Consider the following 10260-nt stretch of genomic DNA (forward strand, 5'->3'; position numbering starts at 1 on the left):
AATACACATTTCTGTGAAAATTTCAACTCTACCTATTACGGTTCACGAGATCCAGCCCGCTGACAGACAGACCGACTGGCAGAGTAGGTACGGGTAGAGGAGAAAGAAACGGACAGACAAACAGACAACGAAGTGATCCTATAAAGGTTCCTTTTTTCCTTTTGAGGTACGGAACCCAAAAAAAACAATGAACCGCAATTTTATCTCATAGTTTTTGAAGAAAAGTATTATACTTCTATTCGAGCAGTATGTCAAAGCACTCAGTAGCGCGAGCTTACCGCCTAGGAAGCTCTGAGTGGGGCATTAATAATGCAACACTAGCAGTTGATCTAGATTATCTGCTCTCCTTGCTGTACTGAGAGAAACGTATTGTTATTTATGATAGCTGATCTTATTTTTTTTGTATTGATTTTATTTTACCTGTTTGTAACAATTTGAATGAGTAAAATACCTCTCCATCTGCTACTAGAAGGCCGCCTTTTTTTGGGATCTGACATTTTCTAATAAAATTCGCAAATTTCATACAGTAGGTATGAATCACATAGTAATTTATTATAGACCGGTGGGTTACAAAACAAAAACGATCTCGGATTTGGCTGGTTTTGGGTTCAAAAGGTAAAAGGCAACTAACTCTCTGAAGTTAACTAATATTATGTCACTCTGTAGGTGCTTACTCTCTATACCATCGTCAGGCATTTTATTTATTGCTTAAATTTTTGCATGTTCTTTGGAAGAGTTTGTTATTCGGTTGCTCCAAAACGCAACCGAATATTGATCAGTATTTACATAATACGCATTATTACAACTAGTACCTACTTACTTTCTATACCATTACCAGCCATATCCATAACATATCTTCTTCTTTTGATATCATAGTCTTTCAGTCGCCATTTTTGACTTATAAAACCGCATTATAGTATTATGGTATATCAACGTGTTATACATTCTTCAAATTATTTCTTCGAATCGGAATTTAGTTACTCGCTTTATCATCAATAATATCTGTATTAAGTATAGCGAATTATTCATGAATCCATTCCTGAATTTAATGATTCTATTTGTAAACTCTAACGTTTACAAATTAAAGGCGATTTTCCTTTGTGTTAAGAGTAATTTGAAATTAAAAGCCAGAACGTGGTCGTAATACAAACTTTAGGTTTTCGTGCAGACCTGTTAGCCCTTATGTTAAGTGAGGAAGGTTGAAAATAGCTTAATCCAGCGTTGTCCTCGAATCCAGTGGAGCGGAGAATAACCGGGAACGCTTGCTGTAAGTGTAAGCCGCAATCTGCCGATATTCAGGTGTTCTATGCTAATGCAGTATAGAAACAGCACTTTATTAAAATTTACGAAAGTGCAATCCTTTTTGGTACGAGGTGCCATATAAGAATGACCTGCATCCATCTGATAACCAAATAAAAAGTGTTTTTTTTTTTTTTTTTTAAATACACAAAACATCTTTTCCTGAGCCACAAAAGGGTTACCCAATGAAATAAGTTTTTACAACTAAGTAATTAACTAACTCATAAGAGTAACAAATTGTTTTATTCATTTTCTTCATCCATCTAATAACCTAACCAATTCCATATCAATTGAGAGCAAGAAGCATTAAGAATAAGAATCTGTAGGGTCACCTACCTATTCTCTTAACAACCGAATATACATAGTAATAGGTATTATATTCCAACTTCATAGAACTACAAAAATTGTTACAGTACCCGGCAGGAAATATTTCACATCAGACTTTAGAAAGAGATTTCGGCTTCGTAGAGCGTCGTCTCTGTCACACATACCTATGTGACGTTTAGTTTGTTACAACGACAACGCTCTACGAAATATTTATCTCTTTCTAAAGTTCGATGTGCAATATTTCCTGCCTGGTACTGTGCTTAGAATCATTTTAGGTTTCATATTTTTGTCGTTATTCAACCCTCGCACACAAATATTTACGAAAACACTCAACAAATCCCAAACACAATAATGTAGGCGACATGAAAAATACACTTTTTACTATTCCGCTCACAATGTCCATCTCCACACAAAGCGTCCCCTTATCTGAATTTTAGCAGATCTCACGGTGAAATATCGGGGCCGTGCGCCGAATATAAAAGAGCTGGCAGCCCTAGCATTAGCATATCGTTTGACGTTTCAAAGGCAATTTTATTGGCATTGTTATCGACCGCCCGCAATGGAATTTAAGGCAGCTCAGTTCGGTGCTTTCTTCATACAAACGTAGGAGGGAAAATACAACAATATTCGATATTGTACGCACAAAACTAAGAATTATATCGATTTATCTCGTCATTATCTAGGTTCAATGATATCTAAAACATTGAAAAAAATATTGATTTAAAAGTTACGAGCCTCAAAAGATTCCTATTTTAACACTAAATTTATGTCAACTTTGGACGTAAATAAATAAGATTAGGAATAGGAAAATTCTAAAAAAAATTATCATTAGACATAGTTTATTTATTCATTAGTTGAAATAACTTTACTTTGCAAACCTAAATTCAGTAGTTTTTTCTCAAAAATACTTTTCCCAAACTACTGTTCAACCCTTTTCAAGCGCTAGATTTCGGCTAAAATCATCATGCTTCTCACCCCAAAACATTAGACACCGCGCGGGTGGCGGAGGGAAGGGCCAGCCCAGCGGCGCGCGGCTGCGCGTGTAATATTGTGGTTTCTATGACGACAACTGTTGTTATTAATATGTTTTCAAAAACAAAAGTCGTAATGATTTTATAAAATTAATTTTTATTCAGTGGCTATGCAAATGTGTAGAAGATTGAGCAGAGCAGAGTCAATAAGTCCTTCAAATACTTATTGCATTTTGTACATTGACCTCTGGAATTTGAAATTTGGACACCAATTTTATTCATTGGTTTATTGACCTGACTTTGTTGTTGAGGTCCTAGTAGGGATATCTACTCGTGTGGTCCTAGTACAATAGGTAAGTAACTTTGTTTAGTTATTTATTTTATCTAATTTTAAAAAACCGGCCAAGTGCGAGTTGCTCGCGCACCAAGGGTTCCGTACTCAGGTATTTTTTTGACATTTTGCTCCATAAATCAAAAACTATTATGCATAAAAATAAATAAAAATGTGTTTTAGAATACACACAATACAGTAAAGCCATTTCATATAATACCCCACTTGGTATACTTATTATACATTGAAAATTGAAAATACTAATTATTTTTCATTAACACACTTTAATTTTTTTTTGTAAGTTGTAATCACAAATCTATGGTTTTCGGATTTATTCCTTTACTTGTGCTCTAAGACCTACGTACCTACTAAATTTCATGATTCTGGGTCAACGGGAAGTATCCTATAGGTTTGTGTGACAGGTACGACACAGACGGAGAGACGGACAGACAGACAGACAACGAAGTGATCCTAAGGGTCCCTTTTTTCCTTATAAAGTACGGAACCCTAAAAAGGTACCTGTATATGTATAATAATATAGGTAGGTAGGTACCTACCTGGTGGTATTTCTTTGTATTTTTAGGGTTCCGTACCTCAGAAGGAAAAAACGGAACCCTCTGTCTGTCTGTCTGTCGGTCCGTCTGTCCGTCCGTCCGTCTGTCCGTCCGTCCGTCCGTCCGTCCGTCCGTCCGTACGTCCGTCAGTCCGTCCGTCCGTCCATGCGTCTGTCGGTCCGTCCATCGGTCCGTCTGCCCGTCCGTCTGTCCGTCTGTTCGTCTGTCGGTCTGTCCGTCTGTCTGTCTGTCCGTCTATCTGTCTGTCTGTCTGTCTGTCCGTCTTACAAATAAAGTACGCAACGCTTCGTACAAATAGTACTTTTTTATTTATTTACTAGCTGACGCCCGCGACTTCGTCCGCGTGGATGTAGGTTTTCAAAAGCCCGTGGGAACTCTTTTATTTTCTGGGATAAAAGAAGGCAGGTCATGCCTGTCGTAGAGGTGATGGCCGTTGGAGCCGGAAAGTTCTTGAGTGGAGACCGCGTAGGTATAAGTAAGCGTAGTGTGGGACGCCTTCCAGCACGATGGACCGACGATATACAGAGGCTGGCGGGAAGTGGCTAGGTGAGGAAGGCTGAGGACCGGGTGTGGTGGCGCTCTTTAGGGAAAGCTTATGTCCAACAGTGGACGACCGCAGGCTGATGATGATGGAAAAAATCACGTTGATCCGTTGCACCCCTCACACGTCCCTATCCGCCTTCTCCACTCCTGTCACGCTGGCGAATAAGTTTGGAATAGAACAGGATTTCGATGGAGTGCGTGGATTTTTGTGAACGGAGTTCAACCATGTAGTCGTGGTTTGGTACAATAGTAAATGGTACAATATTAATTCACCAACAACAGTTCCTAAAACCCATAGAATAGGAGTGCAGTACCCTGCAGCATCAGTATTGAAGAGTTGGAACTTAAAGTTCAATAATGGTATATATGTTTGGCATCTACAATATTATCTCACAATCAACAGTGGCTTAGGAGTGCAATACCCTGCATCATCAGGGTTGAAGAGTTGGGATATCGAGTTGAATTATGAAGTCGTTGCTTGGTACCTAAACCAGAGATAGTTTATTCTAAGCGTACCTTTAATATCAATTCAACATCAACTATTCCTAAAACAGCTGATTGAAATCCAAAAGTACAAAAGCTACCCGTGATTATTATGATGATGGTTGAGAAGTTGGCACTTGAAGTTTTAACATGTATGGTTTCTAACAAAAAAGAATGAATGAAATCGGACTACGCGTTAATGAATTACAGCTCAGTATACATTTTAACTTTCAACCCCTCTCCTAAGGGAACCATGCTGAATTTCGGGATAAAAAGTATCCTATATCCTATATATATCCTCATAGTATGACGTCAAATCGTACCAAGTTTCATTGGAATCCATTCAGTAGTTTCAGCGTGATGCGCGGCCGTGATACAGACAGACAGACAGACAGACAGACAAAAATGAAAAAAATTCCAGTTTTGGGTTCAGTATCGATTATAGAGTGCCCTCGAAAAAAAAATTTCAAAATATCTTCAATGTACAGAATTTCACCTGTTACAGTTTTATTATAAGTAATAAAATAATAATAATAATATTGATTCAGATACAAGTTAGCCCTTGACTGCAATCTCACCTGGTGGTAGGTGACGATACAGTCTTGCTTACGACTATTTCGGATCGGAAATTCTTGGATTCAGGTTAAATGCAGTGCAAAAAGAGAGATCATTAGGATTCCGTACCTCAAAAGGAAAAAGGAACCCTTATAGGATCAGTTTGTTGTCTGTCTGTCTGTCCGTCTTACAAACAAAGTACGCAACGCTTCGTACAAATAGTACTTTTTTATTTATTTATTCAGATACAAGTTAGCCCTTGACTGCAATCTCACCTGTTGACAGACATAGAAACGGCGAGACTAGTATATTTTAGTTACTTTCACAGCATTATGTCATATGGCATATTATTAGAAAAGAAAAAGAAAGAAAAGAAAAAACGTTTATTTTTTAAAGCTGTACCACACATTACCAGTTACCAACTGGTTAGGTTATCCCAGCGCCTCTTATACTTGAGTAATAAAGTCAAAAAACCTCAAGTAGAAGAAGCGCCGGAATAAAGTATGTCATGTGTGGCACAACCCAAAAAAAAAGGTCTATCAACACTATATTTTACAAATCCAACAACTGACAATCGAAAAGAGTAATTTATTACCTATTTTGAACAAATCATTTGACTTTGACTTTTGATCCCGGAAAATCAAAGTTCCCACGGGATTTTTAAAAAACCTAAATCCACGCGGACGAAGTTGCGGGCATCATCTAGTGCATACTAAATAGTTTTTGATTTATCATGCAAAATGTCAAAAAATACTATTTACCTATTTATTTATTTTTATTTTTCACTAGCTGCCCCGGCGAGCTTCGTACCGCCTAACAGTCGATTCTTTTTCAGGAATTTTTTAAAAATTTTCTCTCCGTAAGAACCATATTCGTACTTCAAGGAATATTATAAAAAAAGAATTAGCGAAATCGGTTCAGCTGTTCTCGAGATTTGCGATCAGCAACACATTTAGCGATTCATTTTTATATGTACCGAAATTCTAGTTACATAGTAGTAATAAATTAAGTTACATTGTTAATGCTTATCTCTAAACAGAGATTTAGAGATAAACATTTTACTATTGTAGTACGGAAACCTCGGGGCGCGAGTCTGACTCGTACTTGGCCGGTCGGTCTGTCGGTCGGTCGGTCGATTTATTTTAGAATGCATCGTATCGACAGCTGGTGGTAGTAGTTTACATATATCCTACTAATATTATAAACTAGGTGAAGCTATGATAGCCTAGTGGTTAGGACGTCCGCCTTCTAAACGGAGGTCGGGGGGTTCGATCCCGGGCACGCACCTCTAACTTTTCGGAGTTATACGCGTTTTAATTAATTAAATATCACTTGCTTTAACGGTAAAGGAAAACATCGTGAGGAAACCTGCATGCCGAGTTCTCCATAATGTTCTCAAAGGTGTGTGAATTCTACCAATCCGCACATGGCCAGCGTGGTAGACTATGGCCAAAACCCTTCTCACTCTGAGAGGAGACCCGTGCTCTGTAGTGAGCCGGCGATGGGTTGATCATGATGATGATGAGGTGATGCCCGCGACTTCGTACGCGTGGAATTAGATTTTTAAAAATCCCGTGGAAACTCTTTGATTTTCCGGGATAAAAAGTAGCCTATGTCACTCTCCAGGTCAACCATACCCATGCAAAAAATCACTTCGATCCGTTGCTCTGTTGCGACGTGATTGAAGGACAAACCAACGAACCAACAAACAAACACACTTTCACATTTATAATAGGTGTAGTGATGTGTGTGTGTGTGGATGTTTGGATGTTTGTTACTCAATCACACAAAAACGGCTGAACGGTTTTGGTTGAAATTGGGAATGGAGATAGATAAAAGTGTTAATTAGAATAGAATAGAATAGAATAGAATAGAATAGAATAGAATAGAATAGAATGTTTTTTTATTCATGTAAACTTTTTAAAAGTGCTTATGAATAGTCAGGTTTAATTTACCACTGGTTCGGAATGCCGTTCCTACCGAGAAGAACCAGCAAGAAACTCGGCGGTTGCTCTTTTTAATTTTTCAATTTACAATGTTATTATACCGTACTATACAAGCCATTGCACCCCCGTGCATTGCTGGAGCGAGTCAAATCCAAGCTTTTTTATCGTTTACATAGTCTGCGACTGTATAATATGCTTTTTTTAGGAGCATACTTTTAACACATTTTTAAACTTGTGTAAAGGCAAGTCTAAAATTGCTTGTGGAATTTTATTATAAAATATTACACTCATTCCCACAAATGACTTTCGCACCTTCCAGAGGCGGAGCGCAGGAGTAGCTAGCTTATTTTTGTTTCTAGTTTGCCTATCATGGAGATCACTGATTTTTTTGTAACTGTGAATGTTTTGTCGTACAAAAATTATATTATTGTAAATATATTGGGAAGCTACTGTAAGAATACCTATTTCCTTAAATATCTCTCGTAGGGAATCGCGCGGTTTTAAATTATAAATTGCACGTATTGGTATATAATTAAATTTAGGGTATACCCTAAATTAACACATAGGCTACTTTTTATCCCGGAAAATCAAAGAGTTCCCACGGGATTTTAAAAACCTAATTCCACGCGGACGAAGTTGCGGGCATCAACTAGTAATAAAATATAATTTGGACTTATCCGAATTCCGAAAGTCAGGGTTGTCAAATCACACTTATATTATAAAGGCGAAATTTTGTATCTGCGTGTGTGTGTGTATAGGTTTGTTACCCTTTCACGCAAAAAGTACAAGACGGATTTGGCTGAAATTTGAAATAGTGATCGCTTTTGAAAGAGTTCTCGTGGGATTAAAAAACCACTATATCCTCGCGGACGAAGTCGCGTGTATCATCTAGTTACAAATATAAGTATGTAGGTCATATTGTGTGCTTAGACAATTTAATTATATACTTGAGTTTTCATGTAACAGAAACAAAAATGGATTGGCGGAAGAGGAAAAAGAAACGGTTTAGACTCGCAAAAGCAAATCCCTTGCAAAGAGGAGATCTATTAAAATTCATCAGAATCTTTCCAAACCATAATATTATCTTGTGATGATAATGCCATTACTTTTTCGGGGTTATTCCCGTGAGTCACACCCGACGTGAGTAACAATGTGACTCGACGGGAATTTTATTTGACTGAATATGTACTTTTCCGGGATGCTGAATTTGATAATGACATTTATTTTCAAATCCAAAATAGCAGACATGCACTTTTCACAAAAAATAGAAATGGGTGTCGTTTTCAGGTTTTCCAGGATGCTGGTTTTGATAATGACATTAATTTTTTAATCTAAGATGGCGGGCCAGCACTTTTTATAAAAAATAGACGCGAGTGTCGTTTTCAAGGTTCTCCAGGATGGTGAATTTGATGATGACATTTATTTATTTTTAATAAATACTTATATATTATACTTCTATTTTAGTGGATCACAGGATTTTCTTTGACAAGGAAACGACAAAGCAAAAAATCGAATTGAATTAGATTATGATGCTATCACACCGTACCATTTAGAGCCAGCTTCTGAAAATTTGACACTGTGTTTGTAAGTTGATATTATTTAGATACTAGCTAATGCCCGCGACTTCGTCCGCGTGGATTTCACATTTTTCAAAATCCCGCGGGAACTCTTTGATTTTCCGGGATAAAAAGTAGCCTATGTGTTAATCCAGTTAAGAATTCTAAATTTCATTCAAATCCGTTCAGCCTTTTTTGCGTGATTGAGTAACAAACATCCAAACATCTACACTTTCACATTAATTCCACTAGCTGCCCTGGCGAACTTCGTTCCGCCTACGGCCTAACAGTCGATTCAAATTTTTTAAATTTTTCTCTCGGTAAGAACCATCCTCGTACTTCAAGGAATACCTAATTTAAAAAAAGAATTAGCGAAATCGGTTCAGCTGTTCTCGAGATTTGCGATGACATTTAGTGATTCATTTTTATATTATAGACTAGCTTATGCTCGCGACTTCGTCCGCGTGGGCTACACAAAATTTCGAACCCCTATTTCACCCCCTCCAGAGTTGAATTTTCAAAAATCCCTTCTTAGTGGATGCCTGCGTCATAATAGCTATCTGCATGCCAAATTTCAGCACGATCCGTCCAGTATTTTGAGCTGTGCGTTGATAGATCAGTCAGTCAGTCAGTCAGTCAGTCAGTCAGTCAGTCAGTCAGTCAGTCAGTCACCTTTTTCTTTTATATATTTAGATTAGGATTAGGATAATATAATTATTATGTTACTAGCTGCCCCGACGAACTTCGCACCGCCTACAGTCGATTCTTTTTCAGGACTTTTTAAAAAAAATTCTCTCCATAAGAACCATCCCCGTACTTCAAGGAATATTATCAAAAATAATTAGCGAAATCGGTGCAGCTGTTCTCGAGATTTGCGATCAGCAACACATTCAGCGATTCATTTTTATATAATATAGAGATTTACTATTTGTTGTCAGATTTGTCAATGCTGAATTATGTTGTATTTTAGTGACTCAAGACATTCCTTTTAGAAGAAAACAAGGAAAATAAAATGAATGTGCCCAATATACGTACCACTGAAATCCAACATGATGCTGCAACATTCAATTCTGTACTAAATATTGAAAGGTCTACCATACCATACTTGTAAGTTATAGTGTTATGTGTTATAGTGTTATAGTGTTATGCTATGTTTTTTGCATACATTCTATATAGATAATACTCACAATATAATTATGTTGATTGTATGTTTATTAATTCCAGAAATGAAATGGAGAGCTTCAATAGTTCTGCGTCGAATGATACATCTAATGTGACTGTTGAAACAGAAAATGATACATATTGTGTTTATGTGTGTAGTGGGCTTTTAGAGGGAAATTGAATTGTACCTACTTCCTACTTATAAAAATAAAATTTTCATTTTTGAGATCAAAGTGGAATTTATTTTGACTTTTGTATTGTTTTGTACAAGTAGATAGTATATATAGTTTTTAGTCGCTACTAATAGATAAGTGTAGGCAACAAAAGTTATTTTCACAGACAAACGAATGTGTAATCATGTGTTCCTAATAGGTAATCCGCCAGCACAGAGAATTCAACTCCTAGAGTACGCATATACAAGGTTTTACATGAAAACAAAATCGTAAAATGTTGGCGGGGGACAGGGGAGAATGCTTTGTTGTGATTGGTGGACTGACTAATCAAAACAATGTG

The 10260-nt window shown here is 37.1% G+C and overlaps 1 long non-coding RNA gene across 2 annotated transcripts; it reads left to right on the forward strand.

The window, feature by feature from the left end:
* The first annotated feature begins 2524 nt into the window (after positions 1-2524).
* LOC138402537 (uncharacterized) lies at positions 2525-9974 on the forward strand. 2 transcript variants are annotated; one of them, XR_011236909.1, is made up of 4 exons: positions 2525-2950; positions 8495-8614; positions 9557-9693; positions 9811-9974. It is a non-coding gene; the product is annotated as an uncharacterized lncRNA (long non-coding RNA). The 2 variants fall into 2 exon arrangements; XR_011236908.1 differs by lacking the exon at positions 2525-2950 and having other exon boundaries at positions 7649-8614.
* Positions 9975-10260: the final 286 nt, after the last annotated feature.

Source organism: Maniola hyperantus, chromosome 7, assembly GCF_902806685.2.
Source record: "Maniola hyperantus chromosome 7, iAphHyp1.2, whole genome shotgun sequence".
NCBI classification, from domain to species: Eukaryota; Metazoa; Arthropoda; class Insecta; order Lepidoptera; family Nymphalidae; genus Maniola; species Maniola hyperantus.